Consider the following 27,184-nt stretch of genomic DNA (forward strand, 5'->3'; position numbering starts at 1 on the left):
ATTTGAAGATGGCTGATCAAACGCAAGCCCTGTAGTCATATTTCTTTCAAACAACTGATTTCAGTTCCTTATTTATTCTGTAGCTGATCAAAACATGGTGCCCTAATTTTTAAGTTATGCTTGTCAGCCCCAGGAGATTAGTGAAAATTTGAATTCCATAGATGAATCAGCAAGTCAGCATCTCTCGCAGATGCGTATCTCCCCACTGACATACACCAACTGGTCCTCCGACGTAAGACTTCTCTTTTGTCTCCTTTCCTACATCTCCAGTGTGAGTCAATGAAAGATTCTAGGATTGAATTGAAACTGCCTTTTTCTCCTAATTCTATATCAATAGTATTTCCCAGGAAAATGTTATCACAAGAAATCATAATGAATATAATATAGCTAGCTAGAAAAACGATGCCTATTTGAAACCAACACCAGGCGTATGAGTGAAATACTGGTAATGTTATATTCAAATCAGGAATAAGAAAAGGTGTCTATTCTAGCCTGTCAGTCATTGTTGTTTTGGAAGTACTGGCTAATGTAATGAAACAGAAGAAAGCATCAAATAAACATAAGCATGAATAATAGGAGATATCATTTATAAGTTATATGACTATATGCCTAGAAAATCCAAAATAATAACTAAAATTAGTAAGAATTATTGTTAAGCTAACAGGAAAGTATGATATGTTTTAAAAGCATTCTATTCACTTTAACAATGTTAGTACAAATATGGACAAGTACAAAGAAATAGAAGAAGGCTAGAACAGCAGAGAAAGCTTTCTTGGAAAACCCTGGAGAGTCTCACAATTCCAAAACTCAGGAACAGGAGTTAGAAATAGGACATAAAAGCTGAACACAGGAAGATTAATTGAAAGAATATACAACAGTGACTTTTCTTACCCCTTATTCCTATTCTGGCAAGAGGAATCTCTGACAACCAGGCATTGAATGCCACCATCCCTTCATAAAGGATGGCTCTTTATTAAATAAGAAGAATGCATGGATGTTGGTTGCAAAACAAATATATCCTCATGTCAGTGGTCTCAAAGCTTAATCACTACTTCCCCATTTCATCTAAAGCTGCTAGTCCACAAGCCTTGCCCATGTACAAGACAGACAAAGACTGAAGTCAACTTCACAAATGCTCGATCCGGGACAGGGGCAGGTAACTTGAGAAAGGGTGGAACTTAAAAGAGAAAGGCAAGATAGCAACATAGAACATAGGATGAAGGAAAAAATAAAAGAAAAAGAAGTGTTGAGAGGAACAATAGCCTCTCATTAGTACCCTCAAAGTAATTAAGATGATGTTAATTTACAAAACAACAACAGCATGACAAAAAAAAATAGGAAGAGAAAAAAATATGATGGGAAAATGAGAAAGATCTCTTGGCAGGGCTCGTGCCTATAATCCCAGCACTTTGGGAGGCTGAGGCAGGTGGATCACTTGAGCTCAGGAGTTCAAGACCAGCCTAGGCAACATGGTTTGGGCAACCAAACTCCATCTCTACCAAGAAATACAAAAATTAGCCAGGCGTGGTGGTGTGTGCCTGTAATCCCAGCTACTTGGGAGGCTGAGGTGGGAGAATTGCTTGAAGTGGGGAGGCAGACGTTGCAGTGAGCTGAGATCACACCATTGCACTCTAGCCTGGACAAGAGAGCCAGACTCTGTCTCAAAAAAATAAAAAGAAACAAAGAATCTCATATGATGGTTAAAAGATAAAAGCATTCTCACACAGAATAAAAAACAAAATGAAAGCATATTAGGTAAAAAACAAGTAACAGAGTTGATCTCTTCAAGAGGTAAAATAGCCAAGAGGAATTTCAGAATGAGAACAGAGAAAAAGGAAGACACTGAAGAAATGATACAATAAAGGTTTCTCGGAGCTGTAGAAAGACATGAGTCTCCGGGGTGAAAGGGTTCTCTGAGAACCCCAGCAGAATAAATTCCAACACATCCACACAGTCTCGTCAGAACACCAAAAGTGAAGAGACCATTTCAGTAGCTTCCAGGGGAAAAAAGCAGGTCACAGAAATGGGAATTAGATCAGTATCTGTTGTCTCACTGGGAATACTGTATACAAGAATATAATGGAGCTTAGCCTATTATGTTCTAAAAGGAATTGTAATTAACACCAAATTCTATGCCAGGCAACCACACCCCCACCCTGGTAGAGGACTGAAGAGACACTCTTGGAAAGAGTTTGGAACCGAGTATTCTCTGGACTCAGGGACACCAGGCAACTCTTGGGCCCGGACTGGGGGACATCTCAGAAATGAGGTTTCAGTGAAAGCCTGCACACCAACAATGAGAATCCCAGACCCTTCCCCAGTTGGCTCCCAGGATACTGGTAGAGAAGCTTATATTTTGCAGGCAGAAGATGGGAGGGTTTCTCTCCAAGGGAAATGATGAGCTCAAGAAGAAAAAGACATTTGAGGGAAGCTGCAACATGAAAGTAAGAGAGAAACCAAATAACTTGAAAGGAGATTTGCCATAAAGACGTAATGAATACAGAGAGGGGGGGAAAATACTTCCAAAATAGTCTTAGTGAGATAAGAGGACATTAATCCTTAAAACAAGAACAAGAAACTATAAAAATAATATTCAGTAAGAAAAATATTTTATACATTAAATTATGACGGCAGAAAATTCGAAAACATGAATAGAAGGTATGAAAAATAAGCTTAGTAAATCTCTCAGAAAGTAGAATAAAAAGGTAGAGATGGCCAACATTAAAGGACATGAAATTAGAAAATCAAGCCAGAGTGTTCAATGTCTAAATATTAGGACTTCTGAAAGGACAGAGAAAAAAGGGGAAATTTAATAAAGGCACTTGGATATTGATTTCTACCCTGAGAAATACCATCAAGCATCCATCCCATTAAATTAGAAGACGCCTTCACCTGTTTATATAATTTTGACATTATTTTTGAAATATACCCGGGAAAAAAAAAAGAGTCTTAGAAATGCCTGGGGAAAAAATAAACAGCCCATATATAAAGAGACCTGGAATAGAAGTAGTAATTGACTTTTCCAAAGCAACCGTGGAAGCTGGACGACAATAAAAAAATTCCTTCAGGGATCTGTGGAAAATTATTTCTAACCTAGAATTTTAATTCAGCCAAATTATTAACAGAGTATAAGGGTAGCATAAAAATGTCTTCAGTTGGTACAAATATATTCATGGGATCTTAGTATGCTTCTAAAGGCTGTGCTTCACCAAATATGAAATAAACCAAAAGAGAAGAAGACACAAGATTCAGTGAACAATTGCACTGGCAATTTCCTGGAGGAAGGCCCAAGGAGGACTCAGGAGGACCACTGCACATCAGGCCCTGAGACCCAGTGGTCTGCACTGGGACAGAATGACTTTCTGAGGGAAACAATTGAAGAGATAGATTTGCCGATGTATTGAGAAGAGTTTACACTTGCGTGCATAGTTTGTTGATTAATGAGAAGCTTACAGAAAAATAAATGAAACAATATGTAAAAGTAGAGGGAATAGGTATTAATAATTCCAAGGGAAGCAGACATTTACCAGGAATTTTGACTCTCTGTCCAAGGCAATGGTGAAAAATGTTTTATGTGAACTCTGATCAATTCTATGGCCAAAGTCTTGAGTTTTGATTCCATCAGAATTCTGTGAAATATGGAGATTTGTATAGAAGGGGAGTCGATCCCTGGAAATTGCATACGTTTCAAGTATTGGAAGACAGTCTCGGCATTCAGGAAGCTAGCTGGCCCTTTGTCGAAAACAGAGAAGACAGCCATTTATGCTAGAAGAGTGTCGGGACCAACTAAACACATGTGCCTCTAATTTGTAAAGTGAGTGTCTATAAATTAAGAATGTTTTAAATCTGTTTAACGGGCATCTTCTCAAGTATCCTGGATCACCTTGTTTGTTTGTTTGTTTGTCTGTTTGTTTAGGCAGGTACTCATTCTGTCACCCAGGCTGGAGTGCAGTGGTGCAATCATGGGTCACTGGAGCCTGACCTCCTAGGCTCAGGCAGATTCTTCTACCTCAGCCTCCTGAGTAGCTGAGACCACAGGTGCATGCCACCACACCCAGCTAACTTTTGTATTTCTTGTAAAGATGGAGTTTCCCTATATTGCCCAGGCTGGTCTTGAACTCCTGAGCTCATGCAATCCCCAACCTTCTGCCTCAACCTCCCAAAGTGCTGAGATCACACGCATGAGCCAATGCACCATGATCACTCTTCATAAAATCACAATCTCCATCATTCCCCACACCTTTTATTCAGCTTATATTTTGTTTATTTAATATCACCACCTGAGACAGGCTGCATTTTGTTTATTCATAGTTTGTGTTCCTCCACCCAGATTAGAATGTAAACATCAGGATATCAGAGACTTTGCTTTCATTCATGGTTGAATGGCTGACAACTAAAGTAGTAAGTAGAACAAATTAGTTACTCAATAAATACCTGTTAATTAAAGAACATAAAATTCCATTCTACATTAGACATTTTTATTGTTTAAGAGGTTGACATTTATTTATTTTAGGTTTTTTTCCAGCTTTATTGAGGTGTAATTGACAAATCAAAATTGTGTCTATTTAAAATGTACAATGTGTTTATTTGATATATGTACACACTTTGGAACAATTACCACAATCAAGTTAATTAACACATCCATCACCTCACATAGTTACCACTTTTTTGTGTGATGAAAACAACAAATATCTACTTTTTTAAGCAAATTTCAAGTATAAAATACAATTTTATTCATTATAGTCACCATGCTGTACTCTAAATCCCAGAACTTATTAATCTTATAACTAAAAGTTTGTATACTTTAACTAACATGTCTCTGTTTCCCCCAACCCCAGCCCCTGGCAACCACCATTCTGCTCTCTGCTTCTGTGAGTTCCACTCTTTCAGAGTCCACATATAGTGAGATCATAACAATACTTGTCTTTCTGTGTTTAGTTTCTTTCGCTTAGTATAATGTCCTCCAGGTTCATTCATGTTGTCACAAATGGCAGGGCTCCCCTCTCATTTATTATGGTTGAATAAGATTCCATGGTATACGTGTGTGTGTGTGTGTGTGTGTGTGTGTGTGTGTGTGTACCACATTTTCTTTATCCATTCATCTGTCCACAGACACTTAGGCCATTTCTGTATCTTGGCTATTGAACGTAATGCTGCAATGAACATGGGGTGTAGATCTCTCTTCAAGACACTCATTACATTTCTTCTGGATATATACCCACAAGTGGTATTGTTGGTTCATATGGTACTTCTATTTTTAATTTTTTGAGAAACCTCCATACTGTTTGTTTTTGTTTTTGAGATAGAATCTCACTCTGTCACCCAGGCTGCAGTGCAGTGGTGCAATCTTAGCTCACTGCAATCTCTGCCTCCCGGGTTCAAGTGATTCTTCTGCCTCAGTCTCCCAAGTAGCTAGGACAACAGGCATTCACCACCACACCCAGGTATTTTTTTGTATTTTTAGTACAGATGGGGTTTCACCATGTTGGCCAGCCTGGTCTCGAACTCCTGACCTCAAGTGATCCTCCCGCCTCAGCCTCCATACTGTTTTCAATAGCTGCTGCACCATTTTACATTTCTACCAACAATATACTAGGGTTCCCTTTTCTCCACACCCTCACTAACAATTGTTATCTCTTGCCTTTTTTAACATAACCATCCTAACATTTATGAGATGATACATACCTCATTGTGGTTTTGATTTGCATTTTCCTAATGATTAGTGATATTGAGCACATTTTCATACATCTCTTGGGCGTTCGTATATCTTCTTTGGAAAAAATGTCTATTCAGGTCCTTTGTCCATTATTTAATGTGTTATGTGTGTTTTTTGCTATTGAGTTGTAAGTTCCTTACATATTTTGGATATTAACTCCTTATCAGATATATGGTTTATATATTTTGTCTCTCATTTAGTAGGTTTTCTTTTGATTTTGTTGTTTCTTTTCCTGTGCAGAAGCTTTTTAGTTTGATGTAGTACCACTTATTTATTTTTTGCTTTTGTTGCCTGTGCTTTTTGTGTCATATCCAAAAAATAATTACTAAGACCAATGTCAAGGAGCTTTTTTCTTATGTTTTATTCTAGGAGGTTTATGGTTTCTGGTCTTACATTTAAGTCTTTTGCCCATTTCATTTTTGTGTATGGTGTAAGATGAGAGTCCAATTAAATTATTTTTCCATGTGGATATCCAGTTTTCCCAATACTAATTGAAGGATTGTCCTTTCCCCATTGTGTATTCTTGGCACTCTTGTCAAAGATTAGTTGACTGTGTATGTGTGAGTTTATGTCTGAGCTCTCTACTATGTTGAACTGGTCTGTGTGCCTGTTTTTATATCAGTACCATACTGTTTACTATACTTCATAATGTAGTTTGAAACCAGGAAATGAAATGTCTTCAACTTTATTCTTTTTTCTTCAAAATTTACTGGGTTATTTAGGGCCTTTTGTGATTTCATACAAATTTTAGAACTTTTTTTTCTATTTCTATGAAAATGTTATTGAAATTTTTATAAGGATTGTATTAAATCTGTATATGTGGGTAGTATAGGCATTTAAACAATATTAATTCTTCCAATCCATAGACAATGAATAGCTTTTCATTTGTGTGTGTCTTCTTCAATTTCTTTCAGCAATGTCATAGTTTTCAGCACACAGGTCTTTCACCTCCTTTGTTAAATTTATTCCCAAGTATTTTATTCTTGTTGATGATATTGTAAATAGGATTTTTAAAGTTTTTTTTCAATACTTAATTGTTAGTGTATAGAAACAACAAATTTTTTATGTTGATTTGTATCCTGAAACTTTACTCAATTCATTTATTAGTTCTAAGAGGTTTTTGGTGGACTTTTTAGGGGTTTCTATATAAAAGATCATGTCATCTGAAAACAGAGACAATTTAACTTCTTTCTTTCTGATTTTAATGCCTTCTATTTCTTTTTTCTTGCCTATCGCTCTGGCTACTACTATGTTGAATAGACGTGGTAAGAGTCAACACCCTTGTCTTGCTCCCCACCTTGGAGGAAAAGCTTTTAGCTTTCCACTATTGAGTGTAATGTCAGCTGTGGTCTTGTTATATGTGGTTTTATTATGTTGAGGTACATTCCTTCTCTACTGACTTTGTTGAGAGTTTTTATCAGGGAAAGATGTTGAATTTTATCTAATGCTTTTTCTGCATCTATTGAGATGATCATATGAATTGTTACCTTTCATTCTGTTAATGTAGTGTATCACATGTACTGATTTCCTTGTTAAACCATCTTTACATCCCAGGAATAAATCCCCCTTGATCATGGTGTATTATATTTTTAATGTGATGTTGAATTTGGTATTTTGTTGAAGATGTTTGGATCTCTGTTTATCAAGTATTTTGGCCTATAATTTTCTTTCCCTGTGGTGTCCTTATCTAACTTGGGTATGAGAGTAATGCTGGCCCCATAAAATGAGTTTGGAAGTGTTCCCTTCTCTTCAGTTTTCTGAGAAAGTTTGAGAAGGATTGGTGTTAATTCTTATTTACATACTTGGTGAAATTTACCTGTAAAATTATCTGGTCCTAGGCTTTTCTTCACTGGAAGGTTTTTGATTACCAATTAAATCTCCATACTTATTATTGGTATGTTCAGATTATCTGTGTCTTCATGATTCAGACTTGGTAGATTGTATGTTTCTAGGAAATTATTTATTTTTTCTAGGTTATCGAATTTGTTCACACATAATTTTTCATAGTAGTTTCTTATGATCCTTTGTACTTCTGCGTTATCCGTTGTAATGGCTCCTCTTTCATTTCTTATTTTATTTGAGTCTCCTCTTTTTCTTAGTCTGTGTAAGGGTTTGTCAATTTTGTTTAGCTTTGAAAAAAAACTAAGTTTTGCTGATATTTTCTTTTTTCTTTTTTTTTTTTTTTTTTTTGACAGGGTCTCACTCTGTCACCCAGCTGGAGTGCAGTGGCATGATCACGACTCACTGTAGTTCAACTTCGAGCAATCTTCCCACCTCATCCTTCGAAGTAACTGGGACTACAGGCATGCATCACCACACCTGGATAATTAAAAAAACTTTTTTTGTAGAGAGCTCACTATGTTGCCCAGGCTGGTCCCAAACTCCTTGGCTGAGGCAATCCACCCACTTTGGCCTCCCAAAGCATTAGGATTATTAGCATGAGCCACTGTGGCCGGCCTTGCTGATCTTTTCTATTGTGTTTGTAGTTTGTGTTTATTTATTTATTTATTTTTGCTCTAATCTTTATTATTTCCTTCCTTCTGCTAGCTTTGGGCTTAGCTTTTCCTAGTTACTTGAGGTGTAAAGCTAGTTGTCGATTTGAGATCTTTCTTTTTCCTTGATGTAGACATCTATTGTTTAAACTTCCCTCTTTCCCTCTTAGAACTGCTTTGGCTGCATCCCATAAGTTTTCTGTGTTGTGTTTCCATTTTTATTTGTCTCAAAATATATCTTTATTTTCCTTTTGGCTTTTTCCATAACCCATTGATTGTTCAGGAATATGTTGTTTAATTTCTACATATTTCTAAATTTTTCTATTCTCCTCCCATTGATTTTTAGTTTCATATCGTTGAGATCAGCAAACATTCTTAATATGATTTCTGTCTTCTCAAACTTTTTAAGACTTATTTGTGGTCTAACGTATCTACATTCATCCTTAACATATACTTCATAAATTATTACACAAAATTCCCAATTTTTATTTCAATATTACTTTTTTTTTGCTTCTAAAACCAGAAGAAGAAATGTAAAATCGCAATTTGACATACTTTAACTGAACAGCCCTATGGCCTGGGAAAAAAACATAACTTCAAAATCTCATAGGACTTTACTATCATGAGATGTCTACTTTTCTAACCAAAACAATTCCATATGTAGACATTTAAAAAAATGCCAAGACTCTACTTGAATCTATAAATCTCTTTTGAATGGGAGTTGTTTAGTAAATTATGTCAAAGAGCAAAAAAAAATTAAGAACAAGAATTATCTGCATCTTTGTATGTAAGACTTTAATGTTCAACCAAATTAACTAAATTTATGAGACCGTAGTTTTTGCTTTACAAACCAAACTAAGAAAACAAACAAAATAATTTTGATGAAAACATCTTGGACTGATGTTTTGGAAAAGGTAAAATCCAAGATAGCACAAATCTGTTCAGGTAACTAACGTAGCACCAGGCCTACTTATATAATTCTTGGGGACGGCAATTCTTTTTGAAGTAATTTTCACCCCCAGACCACAGGATAAATTAAGAGTAGAAAGGCTGGGTCAGAATACATGCAAATTCGGGGTACACATTTGATTATGAACATGAGATTGGTTGACTTAAGCAATTTTGTTTTAATATTTCACTAATTAGGTAAGGGACAGTTCTGATTGTGATGAGATTGTCCCACTCTGTATCAGATTTCCTAGGAGACACATTAATTAAAGCAATTCTCCTTCCTCATGAACTAAAACTTTACGGAGACTAAGTGTACCTCCCCCACCCTCATCCTGTCACACACTCAATTCTGTGTCTCCCTCTGGAGAAAAAGAGTGACAGCAAAAAAATAAAATCAAATAAATAAGAGGCAGAAATAGCATTGCAACCTTGGCAAGCTTGTCTGAATATTTTTAGAAAATTCCAAACAGCACAGATACAATAAATCACCAATGGCTCAGAAAGACATGACATGACAGATCTTGCTATAACCACAGAGAAGGAAATACTGTCAAACAAAAACTTTCTAAATGTAAATGTACAAAACTGCATGCAAATGCATGAGCCAAAGAATCATATGATAAACAGGTAGAAGAAGGATTAAAACTAGACATGTATCATCCCTTACATCTCTCCTCAGGCCATCATTCAAAATAAGGTGCTCTCACATATCTCTATGAAGAATAGTCACAGATATTAAATAATATCCATATGACGATGGGATTGGGCATCTAATATAGATTATGGCACAGGACCCATGATGTGTCTGTTGTTATCAAATTCCCTACATCATGGGAAAGACCATAGAATCAGGGCACAGCAGGAAGAAACGATTCCATCTTCTCCATCACTTCCCCGCTTTTCTACCATGACCATCAACAGGCTCAAAAAAGTCCACTGACACACCTGAGATGTTGGAATGTGACACATGGAGAGGGTGCAGTGAGGAAGGAAGAGGACAGAATCTGGAATGACATCAATGGACGCTGGCATCGCATTTCTGTGACTTCATATCTGTAATTTCCTAAGCAGTTTCTGGCCATACTTCCTCATCTTTAAAATGCAAATAATAATGTAGACTTTACAGGTTTTTGAGCCAATGAGACAATGAAAATTTCTCAAAACAGGGCTCACAATGGTAGCTATTTACCACCAGCAGCCAAATCCAAAGAGCACCCTTCCCACAGTCCCCTGATCCACTCAGTCCACTTGGCATGCACTAGGAATGAAGGAGTACAGGGAATAAACATAAAAGAGGAGGTCAAAAAACTCTATATGTAGCTATTAAGCAATCTAAAATGAATATCTTTTTGTTCAGTTAGCAGATATTTATTGTCTATTATATGCCAAAAATAATCTCTATTTGTCAGACTCCTAACCTTATCTAACAACACTACCATAAAAGATAGGTGATGATTTGCTGGATTGGTCACGATTTGAATTAGTTAGAAGTATTTATTAACTGTATGTATTGCGTTGATGTCCATTTCATTGCATATTTAGAGAGAGAGATAAAGAAGGAGGAAGGGGAAGAGAAAAAGAGGGAGAAAGAAAGAGAAAGAGAGAGAGGAGGCGACCTATATGTTTAGGGATCTCGAAGCCAAGGCAGCCACAGTTATTAATCTCTAATATGTATCTCCGAGTCCCTAAGAACATATATGATTATAAAAATGAACATGCAGAAGGCAGTGATAGTCATAAGGGAATGATGAATGGTAAGGCTCAGATAAGGACCTCCAAAAAATCCTTTTATTGGAAACTGCACTCAAAAGCAAAGAAATAAAGCAGTACTAAGGCCACACCATCTAGTTTGCAGAATTGAGACTTGTAGAGATTTTACTGACTATCTCCATTATTTGTCTAGCAATTTTGTTTTAAACCTTATTATTCTGGCATGAATTTTGGATTGTTCCAATTCTGGAACTGCCAAGGAATAGCAGCACACTCACAACAAACACCCTTCGAAGAAAACCCAGGAAGACCCATGCGATAGATTCCTGGGACTCAACTTAGAAGGCATGGTGGTACTCTTCACTATATGTCTGCAGTGATTTGTGGAATAAATCTCTCACTTTTCCTAACCCTAGTTTCTTTTATTATTAAAATAAAAGTAATTATTCTTATGGACTTGCCTCAGAGAAAGCCATGAGCACATACCTAGTAATTTTATAAGGAAGCTTTAATAGATCAAGAGGAATAAAGATGAGTGGATGGATGAGAGCACAGCATTGGCTGTTACTGCTACCCCATCTGCTAGAGACTAGAGTATTAAACAGTCCAGTCACAGCCTGCTGCTAAACCTGTAGGCTCTGAGAAGGAGACACATATCAGCTCATTAATGTTCTGTAGTAAAATTAGGATAAGAATTCAGAGCCACCATACAAAGCTGACAAGAGAGAGGAAAACTGGTCTTACCAGGAATGTCGTTGGGGCTCCACTGGTTAGAGAAAAATGGAAATCAGAGTGGGCAGGTTTTCTTGGCAAGTCCCAAAATAAGAGGTAGTAGGAAGCTCCTGTTCTCTAGTTCTTTCTGAAACCAGGAAGAAGCATGGTGCAAGGGAAAGCTTCGATAGAAGGCCTAAGGGGCTTCTGATTTCACCTAACCCATTTTCCCGGGCCTGCTGTCCATCAAGCTCAGCAAACTACATATTTGTATGTGTACCTGGGTTGATCTCTCATGGGAAATGTCTTTTGGCTCTAATTCAAATCACTTTGATGCCTAGAAAGAGATATTGCTTGTTATAAAGCCATGCCAAGATTGTTTCCAGCCTAAACACTTCTTTTTCTAAACCCAGGAGCTCGTGTGTGAGATGTCTTTAGCTTAAAAGTGACAAAGATGAAAGAAATACAGGTCTGATAGAATCTAAAATTATATAGACATGATTTCTCAGACACGATTTTTAAGGTTTAGTAAATCCAACTTTCCAAATGCCCTAGGCTGTGTTGATTTCCAAGAATCTTTGGGGAAAGTGTCTATTAATCAATTTTTCTGCTTCCTTAGCTCAGGGTTTAGGAATACACAAACTACCCCCTCTGGAAGCGTGTTACAAGACGGGATTTTCCAGGCCTCAACTTCTTCTGCAATGGGGAAGGGGTCTAGGAACGTGGGGATACTAACTACGATACTATGACATACCTGCCACAAATAAGTTTCCTATAATAACGTAATTAGGAAGATTTTGACTGTTTAACTTAGAGAATTTTCTGAAAGGGGCTTTAAGAAAAGATAGATAAAGGAAAAAACGAATGCACAAAATAAATGTGGGCCTCCAAATGATTTTAGTGACTTTTTTGAGGGAAAACTTGGTGACTACATAAGGCCAAATTGAAAATCCCAATATGGATTTTTAGAACTGGTTAAGAGATAGAAACTAAGAAGCAGAAATCAATGGTCATTTCTCAGCTTCAGACAAAGTTAATAGTTACTGCCTTAAGAATCTGATTATAGTTAATCCTCTAGTGCTAATTTTCTTCAGTATATTTATTAACAACCTGGAAGTGTAAAATGTGCTGATAAAAAATAATTATGCAGCCTGTCAAGGCTCAGAGAAATTGTGAGCAGGGAAGAAATAAGTCACAAAGATAGCCAAGGAAAGAAATTCGGCTTAGCTAAGGGAAAGTGATGCCCCACTGGAAATCATTTTCAATAATCTTCCCCAAATCCCTTAAAGTGAATAAGAGATGTTAGGCAGATGCCATTGCATGTAGCAAAAGCACAGTCTCCCTTGATTCGAAGGACCAAGTTTAGTTTTAGCCAAGTTATTTTACACAAGACACAGCAGAATTCAGAATTAGCCTAAAAAAGATGACCCAGGTAAGAAGAACAACAACCAAAAAAGCTTGGATATGCTGTTCTGGGGAGAGTCGTTAACACATAATAAGTTCAACAATCTATACATGGTGATACAGTTTAGCTCTATGTCCCCACCCAAATCTCATCTTGAATTGTAGTAATCCCCATGTGTCATGGGAGGGACCTGGTGGGAGGTGACCAAATCATGGGGGTGGATTTTTCCCATGCTGTTCTCATGATAGTGAATATGTCTCATGAGATCTGATGGTTTTATAAAAAGGAGTTTCCCTGCACATGCTCTCTCTTGCCTGCCACTAAGTGAGACATGAATTTGCTCCTCATTCACCTTCTGCCATGGTTGCAAGGCCTCTTCAGCCATGTGGAACTGTCAGTCCTTTAAACTTCTTTCCTTTATAAGTTACTCAATCTCAGGTATGTCTTTATTAGCAGTGTGAGAACAGACTAATACAATGGACTCCAAAGAACTGGAGTGAATAATTATTATAGAGATAATTGCTGCACCTTAGCTATACCTTGAATGACTTATCATGAGTATGGCTATTATGAAATACTATCTGTGTAAACTGTACCACTAAAAATAGGGCAATGATGTCAAAGCAAACAATTGGTAGAAGACTCATCTATGAATAACTAGTCTTGAACCGAAGGGGGAAAGAGTTGAAAGCTAGCCAGTGTGGCCTTTCCCCTGTATGCTCATCTTATTCTTACCCTTCTTAGGCACTTGTGGGGCTTCACAGGACCTCTCAGAAAGGACCATGTTCAGAAGCACTGTTTTCCTACCAGCCAAATATTTTTTAATTAATTTAAGATTGAGTGTCTGACCCTCTAACTTTCCAATAACAGGGCTGAGCTGTGTTTTGCTTGTTTGTTTGTTTTTAGAAAATAGAAAAACAGAGAAACCATACACATATAAGTAGACCTACTCACTTTACAGGACATTTGTAATAAAAAGACCATCGGAATAAAATTACTTAAACCAGTGAATTTTTTTCAAATTCAGGTGCAGAAATTAGGGTGAAACAATTGGCTACTTGTGAAAATATACACAGCATTTTCCTGTAAGTTAGACCCAAAGACAACATATATTACTGATGGAAATATCAAAATAACACTTAAAGAAGTACACTGACCAGTATGATACCTTTTGATTTTTCAAATATTCCACATTCTCCATAATAATGTATTTCTTTGTTTTTATTTCAAAAAAACTTTATACCAGGGAAAATTATTTTAAACTAAAATAATTTACTTTCTAAAAGCATTTGATTAAGTCTACAAACACCTAACGTGAATAGAATTTTAATTACAAAAACTAGCCAGCAATTTCCTATGATATTAAAAAACAGGCTCCTCGGCATTTGCTCTCAAGTCGCACCACATAAAGCCAATCTCTTGCTAATGCTTTAATGCACCTTCCACTTGTTCTATTGCCAGCCACTGAAACCACTGGGATGTATGGGAGGAACTGGGGAGGAATTTCACACGCACAAACTTTTGGAAAATTAGACTCAAAACTTGACTCATAAACAAGTATTTACTGAATAACATCTGTCTGGTGCTTTACCAGCCAATGGCTAAGGACGAGAAATACCTAACTCTAGACACAGCAGAGATCATGTGGAGAAGTGGTTGGTGATCTGAAATGAAAAGGAAGGTGGAGTGGTTACCAGAAATAGCAGCATAATCATAACCACAGCAGGAATCGAGTTATTATAGGTGCAAAAATGGAGGCTTAGAGGTGCCAAGTAATTTGTCCAAGGTTGGCGGGACAGTCACACACAAAAATGTGACAGATTCAGGATTCAAAACACCCAAAATCAGTGTTTATACATAACTAGTTAGAATTTTCCATGCCATGTGAGACTGAAGTATCCTTTATGAGAATCCTGCTTCAAGACATGAAGACAGTGCCTAGCTATTTCTTGGGCTGCAAAGAAAGGATTGGATGGTTGAACAACTATCTATCACTTAATGACCATCCACTAAGAGTGTAGCACTGTATTAAGTCCTGGGCAGAACCAGAGCAAATCCAAGAGAAGAGAATTGATCATCAAGTACACTGCATACTTAAGAGTTGTCATTACTAAATATTGGTTGAATTAATGCAGACAAATACATGAATGCCCTGATAAATATTGTGACCCTTAGACCCCAAGTTTTCTAGAATATGTCTATATGGTGGAATCACTATTGCCATTTTTGAAGAAGCAGTTTCCAAAGTACTTCCTGGAGGATCTCTCTCTCTCCCTTTTCTCTCTCTCTCTTTCTCTTTCACACACACACACACACACACACACACACTGCAGCAGCAGCAGCAAGGTGCTCATTTATTCCCTTAGACACAAGTCCTGCCCTAGACTTGGCAAATTGCCTTTTCTGCCCAACCCACAGGATTGAGAATCTGAAGTGAAGTGGAAAATAAGAGCTGAAATAGAGCCATATTTGGGCACAAACCTTGAGAGATGAAAAGAAGGAAGGAAGTAGAGGAAGTGCAAGCAGAATTAGAGAGTGTTAAATACGAAGTGTTCTCAGACAGAGGGAGAACAGCAAGCAAGCTGCAACCCGTCAGCCCAAGGGAACAAATTCCAGGTGTTCAGCGCTTCTCATTCTCCCCACCCCACATGCCTTCATCTCTCTCCCTCTGCTAGGCTAATAAGACCAAGGAGACACCCTCACGTCTTCCCAGTGTGTTTGGGTGGGATTATTTCCCATGATGATAGACAGGCTTTGTGCTAATGCTCCAGCACTGTCATGAGGAAAGATAGGGGATACTCAAACTTATTCCCTGCCACTTTCAAGCCCTGGCTGCAATCATTTTTTCCTATAAAATAACCTCAACTGAGAGAGAGCAAGAGAAGGATACCACCTTATTCAGGACAAGAAAGATGCTCCAGAGGTAAATGGGAAGTGTTCAAGGTTATTGGGGAAAATGTGTTCATCCTGGGAAGGCATTCCATTGTCAAATGCTGGCCAGGTAGGAGAGGAATAAAAAGACATGGGAAGAGAAAAGGGAACGTAGACTTTCCTTCTGATGGCTCTCTGTGAGGTGGAAGCGAGAGTGCCTCCACGAAACAGAGGAGTCAGCAGGAAAGGCTTCGTAGAATTCTGCTGCCCAGTGCTGACAGCCCTTAGCATATTTTCAGCACAAGGTACATTAACAAATAAGGAAAAGCATCCTCCTGGGCCTCTAATAACATTTATTTCATGCATCATTTCCTCAGAGGAATAGTAGGCTGTGTATTTTTTATTCCCAGTGTGTCCTGTCTAAGAAATAATAGCCAAGATCACCTGCTTACTTCTGTGTATTTTACAACCCTCCTTAAGCTTTGTTTGTCTTTCCCCGGTTCCTATTCTTCTTTCTATGCACTCCATACTATGCAGATCTAAATAAAAGGGACAAAAATGCTAAGACCCCAAGCTGGAATCACTTGACTCTGCAGTGTCAAGACATCTCAAATCTTTTACGGAAGGAGGCAGAGTAAGAATGCAAAATAAATAAATTGAATGGGCTATGCAGTGTAGACTGAAACCAGGATAAATAAGCAAAAATGAGAGTGGTTCCCAAGCCTCCAGGGATCCTGTCAGCCCTAGACATGTGCCAGGTGTTCTGGGCTCTTCTATTGGCCTGAGTTAGCCTGAACCTCAATATGGGCTCCCGTCCTTGGCTGCAAAGAACACCTGGCAACTCAAGCTTTATTCTTGGCCCTATGGTGAGTACTATACTCCCGAGGCCCAGGTCTGCTGATTAACAAAGTAGCTCCAAGTTCTGAGTTCCCTCTTCTCCATTTGTCCATCAGACCCATCGGTGTTATAATCCCAGCAAACTCCAACAGGACCTATGCTGGAAAAATAATTTTTAAGTTGATCTTTCCATGCAACTTCAAGGGTCTTTTCCCCACAACTCTCAGCCCCTATGATACCTTAAGCTCCCACCATGCACTCAGCCAGAGGGGCAGTGGGAAGCCCCCACTGACCCCAAAGGACAGACCTCCCCCAGCTCTATCTGATGCTTCCTCAAGAGAAATGGTAAAAGTGGGTGGAGCACACGCTCTGGGCTGCAAAGCCTGAAGCTGCAGTAATGACATAGAAAAATGGTTATGAAATAAAATGTTACATAGAAAACAGAATATGGAACTGTGCTACATTACAGCTATAACTACATAAAATGTATTTATTTGGTAAGAGAACACAGAACATGAAAAACACAAAAATGGCCATTTATTGTGATGGTGAGTCATGGGCAAAGATTTTCCTTCATTTCAATTTTCATTAACATATTACAATGTTATTTGTGCAACACAGAAAATAAATGAACTGTCTGATCCCATGAAGCTACATACTAAAGTTAGTCCTGTTGTGAGCTGAACTTGCAGTTCAGTTTCCTCAAACCTACACATATACTGACCTACTGTAAATGTAACTCACTAACCACCCCACCAATCCTGCAACTGTAACTACTGAAATAACTGACTTCAAAGCCCTTCATATTCGTGCTCCTTCTTGCTGCTGTAGTGTGGATATTGTCCCTCCAAACCTCATGATGAAGTTTGATCACCAGTGCTGGAGATGGGCCTCATGGGAGGTGTTTGGGTCATGGGGGTGGATCCTTCATGAATGGCTTGATGCCATCATCCTTGTGGTAATGGCTGAGTTCTAACTCTGTTAGTTCCCACGGGAGCTGGTTGTTGAAAAGAGCCTGACACCTCTGATTCCCTCTTGCTTCCTCTCTTACCACGTCCTCTCTGCACATGCCAGCTCCCCTTCACTGCCACTCCTGCCACAAGTGGAAGCAGCCTGAGGTCCTCATCACAAGCAGATGCTAGTGTCATATGTCTTGTGCATCCTGCAGAACCATAAGCCAAATAAACCTCTTTTCTTTATAAATTACACAGCCTCAGGTGTTCCTTTAGAGCAACATACAATAGACCAAGACACTTACCTTATCCCAACATTTATACCAGAACAGAGGCATTTGTCCTCTGCTACATTTTCAACCCACCAAGGGTTGAAATGCCAAGCCTTTCGTGACTGAGTGTGCAGATATCAAGCCATATCTGCATCATTTATTAATGACCAGACTTATTTAACATCATGTTAATTTCTATACAGACCATTTTAAATCAGTTAAAGAAATGTTTGAATATGTTGCCACATTCTCAGAATGGTACCAGGTACTGCCAGGGACCTGAAAGAACTAAAAGGAGAAAGATTTCTGTCTTTGGCCACATCCATCAAGTAAGGGAGAGCTCATAGTTGAATGTGGGGGACAGTGGCAGGGTTGCCAGTCTTAGAAGACTGGAAAGAGGTGAGCTGTGCTGATGCAAGGTGCACTATTTCCCACATGATGTCTGTGGAAGCTGAATCACTTTTGTAACTTAAGAACCATGCTCTTTATGGCATCATTTTTAAGAAGGACTACAGAACAATGCTGTAAATCATTCACTGGGACACACTGTATGGTAAGAAAGGAGAGGGAGGAAAGTAGGTGGCAGAATAATATTTATGAAAGGATTAAAAAAATAAGTAAACCAGAAAGTGAGTAATTAGGTTGAGAAAGAATTTGTATAAAGACAGCTCCAGAAAGATTTACGGCAGTAATCCCTAATTTTTTTCACCACCGAGGGCCACCTTTATTACTTTTCTCAGTAGGATGCACATCTTCACAAATTTTTGTCTACTAACCACAAAACATTTATTGCTTACTGATTAATTTGTTTCATCATTTGGGTTCACTGACAACATCCAGAATTGCCAATCGGAGCTTTTAATCATTACAAACTAACTTACATTAGCACAACTCATGTAAAATGATTTTCACCCCCCAAAACAATGACTTTGCATTTAGTCATCACAGCCTCACTGCAGATTCCCGCTAAGCTTTTTGAAATACTGAAAATAGCTCAAGAGTCTATTATGATCAGAGTATTGCAAGGTGTAAGGGACCCTGGGGTGGAAATTCTCAAGGTCTGCAGTAGCCAAGAAGACCAGGGACCCTCAAAAGCAGACTCGGGTTGGAAGGCACTGGGCTTGCATGTGGTAAGTTTGCTCAGAGGAAAAGGATTATGAGTCCCATGGAAAGACTCACAGGCACTAGTGGGCATCAGCAAATGGCTAGGAGGCCCAGGAAGTCTGGTGAGAGGCAGATGGCACCTCTATGTGGATGAATTTCATTTCTTAATAGCTCCTCACATCTATCTTTCGTTACCTTTCCTGGTGTTACCTTCACTAATCACATTAAGAAGTTGTTGGTCTCTGTTTTTTCCTTCTTTTTTTTTTGAGACGGAGTTTTGCTCTTGTTACCTAGGCTGGAGTGCAATGGTGTGATCTCAGCTCGCTGCAACCTCCACTTCCCAGGTTCAAGCAATTCTCCTGCCTCAGCCTCCCAGGTAGCTAGAATTACAGGTGCCTGCCACCATGACCGGCTAATTTTTGTATTTTTAGTAGAGATGGGGTTTCACCATATTGTCCAGGCTGGTCTCGAACTCCTGACCTCAGGTGATCCACCTGCCTTGGCCTTGCAAAATGGTAGGATTACAGGCTTGAGCCACTATGCCCACCTGTTGGTCTCTTTTTAGTGAAACAGTGACTTAGTATTCTTGTAAAGAATTGACATATGTAAGTCTGCCATTATTGCTTTCAAATTTAGATCCCTCTGTTCCTGCTCTGGGCTCGATTGTAACCTGTATACTAGAAAGGGAAAAAAGAAAGACATTTGTGTATGTCTTATTTCAACTCCCAGTAGCCTCACAAATTGGACTTTGGAATAACTGAAGTACAGAACTGGAAAGGGAGGAACCCTGTGACCTGCAGGAGCCCACTGTTGGCTCAGAGCATGTGTGGCAGAAGGGTGGAAGAGGAGCGGCTCCAGCAGAGAACAGGGAACAGGGAGGTGCGACTAGGAAGGACAGAACTTCTGTAGGCAAAGCTCATGCATAAAGAAGCTTTTAGGAAGGAATTAGGTTTGATCCACAATGAAATAACCACTATAGGAGACATGTCCCAAGGAGTATTCTATAATCAGTAAAGGAGAAGCCCTATAGTAAAAGACTAACATTCTTTCACTTTGTTTAACCCAGAAATTCCCAAGGTAATTTAACCACAGAAATCTTCTAGGCAACATGTGTAACGCCTCCTCACATCCTACTAAGTCAATGGAAACAGTGAGCGGAGGGTTTAGAATGTGGAAGATCCTCATGTTAACTAAATGGCCATTGGAATGCTGTGACCAGAGATACTGACTTAGCAACTCAGAAGATTCCAAGGATGAGACATAGACAATAAGAGAATGTAGAAAAGGAGAAGTCAGGTGAGATGAGGAACTTAAATTCTCATTGCTATTTGGGTACCCTCCAAAAAAAAAAAAACACAAAACAAAGAGAGAAAGAAAAGTGAAAAATGGAGAGGAAACTGTCAGAGAATGTGCATGAGTTTATTGTGGCTGCTGTAACAAAAGACCACAAACCGGCTGTCTTAACACAACAGAAGCTTATTCTCTCAGAGTCCTGAAGGCCAGAAGCCCGAAGTCAGTATCACTGGACTGAAATAAAGGTGTCAGCAGGGTCATATTCTGCCTGGAGGCTCTAGGGGAGAATCCTCATGCCTCCTTCAGTTCCTGGTGGCTGCTGGCTTGGGTGGTGGCTGCATCACTCTTCTCTTCAAGACCGGCATCTTCAAAGCTCTCTCTGCTCTGTCTTTGCATGACCTATCCTATGGGTGTGTTGTCAAATCCCTCTCTGCCTGTCTCTCTTTAGCTCTCTTAAAGACACTTGTGATTGCATTTAGGGCCCACCAGGAAAATCCAGGAAACAGTCTCCATCTTAGGATTAAATTAATCACACCTGCAAAGATACACCCCTCCTCTTGAAGAGTTAGGACATGAATACCTTTGCAGGCCATATTTTAGCCTACCACAGAGGGTAATTAAAATGATTTGGAAATAAAGGAAGAAGAAGCTTTTAAGAAGAGAGTGTGCTATTGTGAATAATGCTGCAATGAACATATGCGTATGTGTATCTTTATAATAGATGATTTACATTCCTTTGGTTATATACCCAGAAATGGGATGGCTGGGTCAAATGGTATTTCTGGTTCTAAAACTTTGAGGAATCGCCACACTGTCTTCCACAATGGTTGGACTAATTTCCATTCCCTCCAACAGGGTAAAAGCATTCCTGTTTCTTTGCAACCTCACCAGCATCTGTTGTCTCTTGACTTTTTAATAATCGCAATCTGACTGGCATGAGATGGTATCTCATTGTGGTTTTGATTTGCATTTCTCTAAAGACCAGTGATGTTGAGCTTTTTGGTGGGGGGAAAACATTAGGGAAAACAGCTAATGTCTGCTGGGCTTAATACCTAGGTGATGGGTTGATAGGTGCAGCAAACCACCATGGCACACGTTTACCTATGTAACAAACCTGCATATCCTGCACATGTGCCCTGGAACTTAAAAACAAAAACAAACAAACAAAAAAAACAAGAAAGTAATTATTTTTTAAAAAAAGAAGAAAATGTGGTCAAGGTCATCAAATGCTGCAAAGATAATAAGAAAGGGAAGAATTTAAAGAGCAGCTCATATCGAGCAGTTAGAAGTCTGCTGGTGGACACGGTCAGAGCATTCCAGTGCATTCCACTATGGGGGAAGCCCCACTTAAGAGTGTTGAGGAGAAATGGACCATGAGGAAGTACTAATAGAAACAGAGAGTTTCATACTTTTTTAAAAGCTACATAAAAACATAGTTATATTTATGAAGTATAATTTGGTGATGGATTGCAATCACTACATTATAAAGATAAATTTGAAAAGAAAATGAACTTTGGAGTTAAGTTCTGTGCTTCTTCTTCATTTGCAAACATCTCTGAATAATATTTTCCCAATGCCTACTGCCCTCAGGTTTTCATGTCTCCTCTGACTGGTGCTCTATTTTTCCTGCTCACAGTTCCCTGCCTTCTTCCTTTCTTTCTCTTACATCCTGTTCTCTGTTCTCCCACTAGACCTGGCCTTCATCCATTTCTCAGTGAGGAAACCTGAGTGTCCAGCCCTTATCTAAGCACAGTTGATAAAGAGTCATGGAAGTAACAGAAAGAAGAGGATTTCCAAGAGCAAGAAACATTTTATTATATTTTTGTTAGAAGGGCTAAAATCAATGAGAAACAGGAAGGGAAATAAGGAAGAAAATAGGTTTTAAAACATTTGGCACCAACCACAGATAGACATGCATAATCAAGTATGCAGAAACATGGAAGAATTAGCCAAAAATAATAAGGACAATAAGCAAAATAAGATTTGTACAAATCTTCTAAAGAATTCATGTCTTTGTTACTGTTTTTTCCCATTTGACTTATATATTTATTACCAGAATAAAATGAAAACCCAGTGGCATAGTGGGGCTCAATTTATCTCATCTCATAAATACCTTATGATATCTAAGAGGTTAAAGGCTTTGGAATCCCAAATCTTTTGGGACAGAAGACAGGAGAGTTTATAAGAAAATTAAAAGTCCTATGTCTTTGAATGTTTATAAGCAGCTTTATTCATAATAGCCCAAATTAGGAACCACCCTAATGTCCATCAACTGACTAATGGATAAACAAATTATGGTGCATCCATATAATTGAAAAATACTCAGCAGTAAAGAAGAATGAACTGCTGATACACACAACAGAATCAATGGATCTCCAAAACACTACGCTGAGTGAGGGAAAGCAGACTCAAATGCACACATTCTGTATGATTTCATTTACAGGATGGATAAGAAAGATAAATATAACCTATGCTGAAAGGAAATACATCTGTGGTTGCCTGTGGCCAGGGGCATCGGGGTATTAAGAAGAAAGAGCACAGGGAATATTTTGAGAATGATGAAAATCTTCTATAGCTTGATGCTGGGGTGGTTATGTGTGTATAAATTTGTCCAAGCACACCAGAAGGTACATTTAAAATGGGTGCCTTTTATTACATGCAAATTATACCCCAATGAAATTGATTTTTTAAGTGTGTGTTATCTCTTTGAGGGGTACTAATATTCATTCCTTAGAATAATATTCATGGGACTTTTTTCTCTGCTTTGGAAAAGATGAAGTAGATTGGCTACCCTGAGACTAACTGGAGTGAGGGAGCAAATATTCTATCCCCAGTGACCCGGGGAAGGCCAGTCAGCATAGCACACTTCATTCGTCCACATCCTCCATTCTCTGGGGATAAGAGAGCTTTGTTAACTGAGAAGTCAGTGTATCCAAAAATCACCCACAAAGAGGCAATAAATAGATGCAAAAACACAAAACATCCACAAAATAGGGAAAGGGCGAATTCACAAATTTCTACTTTCATAGAAAGAACAACAGTGATCACTCATGCCAATAATGGTAACAATGCTATCAAGTAGTCTCATCTGAAGTCCTCATGCCAATCATCTGTTCTGGCATTGCAGTGATCTATATAACTGAAAAACCCTGTTGCTACACAGCACCGAGAAATATTGAATCAAATATAGTAAACATTCCTTTCATGCAAAGCTGAACTTGTAAGCCACTCAGAAAAATTATCAGGGGCAAAGAAGAAACAAAAAGCCAAGCAAAGACAGAAAATGAGGATTTGTGCTTGCAGAAGGTGGGAAGTGTAACTACAGCTACCTGCATTAATCCAGGACCCCAAATGCCCAAATGGATGACATGGTCAGGGGAAGAGGGCATGCCTGTTGTCACAGGTTCTTCTCCCTGGAAATAAGACTATGAGGCACAGCTTAGCATGCAGAACAGTTTACTAGTGGTGCTCTTAGGATTGATGCCTGGGTGGGGAAGAATGGGAGCAGGATTGGGCAGGAGAAGCAGAAATGCCACATACCCATAGCAAGGCCTTGTCCAGCCCCACAGGGAGTTCTGAAGCTGGATAGCACTTCAGAGTTGTCCTCAGCTGGGGTCCAGGGAGCCCAGCTTTTGTACCATTGAATGCAGGCTGCTCCTAAGAAACAGGCCTGACCTTTAGCCAAGGAAAGTCCCCAGGCTTCAGCTGTCAGCGGGTAGAACTCCCAGTAGCTGGGAAAATAAGTCCTTCAGGCCTGAAAGGCAGTGTATAAGTGAAGAAATCTGAGTAATCTCTGTGGTTTCTATCAGTGCCAATTTCCTGGGATTGTGGAGCACATCCTAGCATATATTACAGTGTTTTAATTTGTCTCTCTCAGCCTGAGTAGACCAAAACTAAAAAATAAATTCCTAGAACTATTAACAAAAATGTCTGCCCTCACATGGCTTTCAGGTTTTAATTCACACTATTTAATTGGTCTGTGAACTCCCAAGCAAATGAATCACTTTAAAGCATTTCCAGACTAGTAATACCCTGGGGTATCTGGCTTAAGTAAACAGAAAAATCTCTCTGGAAGGGTATATATTCAACCCAGGAAGCAAGAGTTCCATAGACAGGGCCCCAAAAAGCATGAGCTTGCAATACAAAATAAAGACATGGAAAAGTAATCTGCCATAAGCAAAAATAACAAGTAGAAAAATTAAAGGAGGCTGAGGTGGGAGAATCGCTTGAACGTGGGAGGCGGAGGTTGCCATGAGCCAAGATCGAGCCACTGCATTTCAGCCTGGGTGACAGAGTGAGACTCCATCTCAAAAAAAAAAAAAAAAAAGAAAGAAAGAATTCAACACCTAAGAAACCCATGTAATCAACTTTAAAAAAAATAGATCATAAAAGGGATATCTATTGCTTAAGGCATTAAGAATTATTTATAAAATAAAATGAAAAAGGCAACAGAAACTATTAAAGGGATCAACATATATGAAAAAACTGTTTATATATTATTTGAAAATTTGAAATTTCTTTCTCTTTAGAGAACATCTCTTTTATTATCTATTTTAAAAAATTGTATCTAAACTAGATACAGAGAAAGAGAACTTTGGAAACCAGACAATAGAACTAAGAAAGAAAACACTCAGAATAAAGAGATGAAAAAATTTAAAGAGGGATTAAAGACTTGGGACATCAAATGAGAAAACTCAAACTTTATTAATTAGAAGACAAGAGAAGAATTGGGGAGAGGAAAAGTTGCAAGTGATAATGACTGAGGATTTTCTAGGAACGATGAAATATATGAATCCTGTGATTCACAGAAGTAAAAGATTCAACACAGGAAGTGTGCCTACAGATCACCAAAACAAAAAGATCTTAAAAGCAAGCAGAAGAAAAAAGAACCTATCTAAAACAGAAAAATAATGAAAAGAAGGGTAACTAACTTCTTAACAGCAACAATGAAGGTAGAATGCAGCAGTGAACTTCTATTTTCTTTTTTAAAAATTTATAAACAGCTAAACTATGTTTTAAAAATTTGAGGATGAATATGACCCACCAGTTGCACCTTTGGGCATTTGTCCCAGAGAAACTTATGTCCACATAAAAATTTGTACATGAATGTCCATAGCCATTTGTAATAGCCAAAAGCTGTTAATTACCCAAATGTTCTTCAATATGTAAATGGTTAAACAAACTATCGTATATCCACACCACGGAATACTACTCAGCAACAAAAAGAAGTGAGCTCTTGATACATACAAAAACCTGAATCTCCACAGAAGAATGCTGAGTGAAAAAGCCAATCTCAAAAGGCTACATACTGCGTGACTTCATTTATATAACACTGTTGAAATAAAATGAGAGAGAGAACATGGAGATCTGGCTGCCAGGGGTTAGGGATGGAGGGGTAAGGAGTGGATATCTTTAAAGGGTAGCGTAAGGGAACCTGTGATGACAGTACAGGTAAGTATCTTGACCTAGTGTAGTGTCATGGAGTTATCCATGTGACAATAATTGAAAGGGGATTGGAGGGGAGAGAGAGAAATTAGTGTGTATCTAGGGAGTGAAATACGAATGAACTCTGGTTTCTATCAACACCAATTTCCTGGAATTGAAACTGTACTATACCCGAAGAAAATGTTCCACAGAGGGAGGCTGGGTGAAGGGTGCACAGGACCTCTCTGTGCTATCCTTGCAACTTCCTGTAAATGTACAACTAAAACATAACAATAAAAATTATACTAATAATTTTAACAATTAATAAAGTATATTAAAATAATAAAATAATAATAACATAGCATTAAAAGCATAGCATAGAAGAAATCAAAGTAGAATTAAAGCATGTTTAGAACAGAAAAAAAATATTTATTTACCACTAGCAGATCCTCACTGACGATCTATTTCCAGAGAAAGGAAATATTGGATATATTTATATTTACTGGATATATTTCTTGAGAAAGGAAAATTATCTTAGAGGGAAAAAAGCAATTATTAACAAAAAAACTTGTATACATGTAAATGAATGTAACAAGAATCGACTATTTCAAAGAATAACAATAATACTATCTAATTTTGAGTGTTATGATACTAAGGTAGAAATGAAGTACTATAGTAACATGTAAGATGGAAAAAGATCTATCCAAAATAAAGAATTTTAAGATTTATACAACAGCCTAGAGGAAACTAGAGATAATAATTGATGTTAGACTTTATTCGCTCAATTATTCAAGTTAACATTCAAAGGGTAAATGCTAGGAAAAAAAACATGAACAAACCAAAAGAAGACAGGAGAGGAAGGGGAAAGGAGGAGTAAAAGGAACAAAATAAGTTAGTAGAAATAAATCCAGTTATTCATGATCATACTAAATATAAATGGAATAAATTCCCCAGGTAAAGATTAGAGATCATCAGATTTGATAATTATAACAACTACATACATAAAAACATAAACTCCAGCCACGTTCTCTTTATGGAAGTCCCAATTGAAACATAAAGACACAGAAAGTTTGAAAGTAAAAGGAAAATATTAACCAAAATAAAGTTAGTGGAGCCATATTTATATCAGACAATAAAAATCTTAAGGTAAATCATAATCAGTATTTTTGTATTAGTGAAAAACTTGAAACAACCTAAATATTTATCACTAAAATTATAAATAAATATAGGAATACTATGCAATCATTAAAATCACTGAACTAGAACAACATATATAAATGTAGAGATGTCCAAAACTTAATCGTGTAGGGGAAAAAGGCAAATTGCAATAAAATAAATAAACTATGACATTTTTAATATAAGGTTAAGAAACAAGCAACAAGTTTTTCAACCTGTTATATTGCCAGTGATATTTGCCTTCCTTTCTATAGCTCCATGCCCATGGA

The 27,184-nt window shown here is 38.0% G+C and overlaps 1 long non-coding RNA gene across 1 annotated transcript in view; it reads left to right on the forward strand.

The window, feature by feature from the left end:
- The first annotated feature begins 2,211 nt into the window (after positions 1 to 2,211).
- The window catches only part of LOC131381856 (uncharacterized), a 29,224-nt gene continuing 4,251 nt past the window's right edge, over positions 2,212 to 27,184 (forward strand). Inside the window, exons 1-2 of the long non-coding RNA XR_009210851.1 lie at positions 2,212 to 3,814; positions 4,331 to 4,401. This is a non-coding gene — a long non-coding RNA (uncharacterized LOC131381856). The remainder of the gene's footprint in view (positions 3,815 to 4,330; positions 4,402 to 27,184) is intronic.

This window comes from Hylobates moloch, unplaced genomic scaffold, assembly GCF_009828535.3.
Source record: "Hylobates moloch isolate HMO894 unplaced genomic scaffold, HMol_V3 SCAFFOLD_2, whole genome shotgun sequence".
Lineage (NCBI taxonomy): Eukaryota > Metazoa > Chordata > Mammalia > Primates > Hylobatidae > Hylobates > Hylobates moloch.